This window comes from Bidens hawaiensis, unplaced genomic scaffold (genome assembly GCF_021521415.1).
Source record: "Bidens hawaiensis isolate Kalapana, Puna unplaced genomic scaffold, B.hawaiensis_p1.1 tig00053946_1, whole genome shotgun sequence".
Taxonomy (NCBI): Eukaryota; Viridiplantae; Streptophyta; class Magnoliopsida; order Asterales; family Asteraceae; genus Bidens; species Bidens hawaiensis.
In genome coordinates this window covers 51,415-54,038 of record NW_027499710.1, presented here as the reverse complement: position 1 = coordinate 54,038, position 2,624 = coordinate 51,415, and the positions used below count along the sequence as shown (strand labels likewise).

Below are 2,624 nucleotides of genomic sequence, written 5' to 3'. Positions count from 1 at the left end.
AAATAACTATACTTGAATACTTGTGTGAAAACAGTCAAGAAACTGTGAAAGACGTTTGTGTGAAAAAAGCAAACGAGGTGTGAATATTGTAATTATATCTGTACCAAATCAAGACTTGTACTTATGGCAACAAGTTATATACCTCTTAAAATTTAAAAGGTCCTTAACTCGTATATTATATATAGTAGAGATACATATAAAGGAAAGACGTGTTTTCTTCTCACCCTATCCACGCCCTACTTTATTTTGGGATTATACTAGGTATGTTTGTTTGTAATGATGCATTTAAACCAAAAAAACCATGTAGAATGCTTTCAAATATCATCGTCGTCGTCGCACTCAGTAAATTTTACCAATAGCAAAGCTATGGTAGGGTGCGAGGAGGGTAAGATGAGACAACCTTATCTCTACTCCGTAGGTAGCTAATGCTTTAAAACATCAGTAGTAGCTAATGTTTTTTTGTGAATTTCTAAATTAATTGTGTTTTTGTTATATGCACGAATCAAAACATTAATAAAAAAAATTGACGCATACAAATGTTTATTTACATCATACACAAGTGAAACAAAATAATCGTTGATCTACTTTCCAAGCAATCTTCGAGCACGTCGATTAGCACCTCCAACTCGGGTATTGAGCTCATCAACATCATCTTCAAGTGGATTAAGAGATTTTTTATGGCTGCGTATATCAGAATCGGTTTAGTATACCATGTAGCACAAATACAATGATATGGGAAAAAAATACACCTACAAAAACAAACTCACTTTTCAAGCTCTGAGCCCATGTCGATCGCCATTTCCTTAAGTTCCCCAAGTATATTACTCAAGTCCGAGAGTGCATCATCTTGCTTCGTTTGCTCATACTGTTACGGTTACAAATGAGTTATCAGAAAATGAATATAATAATTTCCTAATGGGCATCTAGCGTGTCAATCATGTTTGGTTGGCGGGTTCCACACGAACATCGAAACATGATCCATATTTTTATTTGTGTTAAAAACATCAGCCCCAACCCGTAAATAAAATCATGACCCGAATTTAACCCATTTATCAGGAGTCAAACTTTCACATACCTTGACTTTCTCTAACGCGTTAGTGGGTTCACGAAGCGGAGTTCTTGAATGCTGTTGTCCCTTAGTCGAGGCAGTTGTAAGTCCTAGCTTTTCTCTTTGTTCCAGACAGGCACCCTTTCGTTGTGCAGGATCATCTGAAAAATTATCTAACCTCAATAACTATAACAATGAAATCAAATTTTCTAACTTATAGATCACGAAAACGCCTAAAATTGTTAAATCTCGATCACCTCTCATGATCACGGGTCCTTTTATCGCCCTGCCCTTTTTCGGCTTCCAAGTTCTCGAGAACATGCCACCTAAACTTCCCAAAAGCTTCTCGCCCTGCATTATATTATAACGTAAAATCTTAATACAAATTCGGGCACTTTTATCGACTTGTGTTATTCATGACTATGTATTATCTCAAACGGTTCAAATAACAAACAGCTTAAACTGTATATAATATCCTACATTGTCTTATTCAAGATTTTAGATTAGTAACATAAAAAAATTATCTTTGAAATGAAATTTACGCATTAATTACTTATAAAAACTCTAAATAAAATTAAGTGTTTGCGTGTCAACCCAACCCGTTTTGGCCAATACTTGAAAAACTAGCACATTCCAATATGAGCCCGTTTAAACACAACTCCCTTGACTTCAATAAGAAAAGACTAAAGAGCCATACCCTGCTAAGATCCTGCTCGATATCAGCAGCGGTCGTGTGGGTCCGGGTGATCTGCTCACCCTGTTGATGCAACATAATCATAGTTTTGGTGGCATCTTTTCGCGCATGTTTTCCGCAATTTTTAACGCACTGTTGACCGTTTTTGTAGTCTCTTCGGCCTTATATGCAGCATAATGCTCTAACTCTTGCACATCTTGGTTCTCAATTCCACCAGAATCAACAAAATCATTCTTGTATCTGTTTCTTGATGTGTAACTAACTTTGTAGCCCGACCCTTTAACCTCGTCATCATAAAAAAGAGCGGATCTTGAATCTTGGACCGGTTTTAAGGTTGACTCTTTGGTCAACTCGTCATCAGAATTGAACGGGTTTGGGGCATGCTTATCAGAGAAGTCAGGGTCAACCGAGTTGTTTTTAGCGGCTCTGTGATGGAAATGAGGTTTCTTGAACCCTAACATATTGAATTTATGCTGGATTCTGCGGTTTTTGATTATAGTTATATCAGTTAATACACAAAATATTTGAAAAAGTAACAAAGCTCCTGAAAAAAAACAAGAATTAGACTCGAATTAGATGCGGTTACGAAGCTGAAATCGCAAGAAAATCATAACAATTATAGATAAATGCATATGAATAATACATTCATAATAACTAATTAATTCAGAATCTTGAAATCACTAGTAGGAAAACTACTTGAAGCTTCATGCGAAAGCCGAAAGAGCACTTAATGTTCTAATAATAATAACAATAATAATCAATCATACCCGGTGAAGTACCACCAACAGCAAAGCTATAGGCAGGGTATGGGGAGGGTGGGATGTAGGCACACCGTACCTCTATCCAAAGGGATAAAGAGATGGCTTCCAGAGACCCTCAGCT

General features: G+C 36.6%; 1 pseudogene across 1 annotated transcript; it reads right to left on the bottom strand.

Moving 5' to 3' along the window:
• Window positions 1-516: 516 nt before the first annotated feature.
• Window positions 517-2,282, bottom strand: LOC143600327 (SNAP25 homologous protein SNAP33-like; annotated as a pseudogene). Its single transcript, XR_013147454.1, has 5 exons — window positions 1,746-2,282; window positions 1,306-1,399; window positions 1,076-1,209; window positions 768-865; window positions 517-681 (listed from the first exon to the last, which is right to left on the bottom strand). The product of XR_013147454.1 is annotated as an SNAP25 homologous protein SNAP33-like (transcript).
• Window positions 2,283-2,624: the final 342 nt, after the last annotated feature.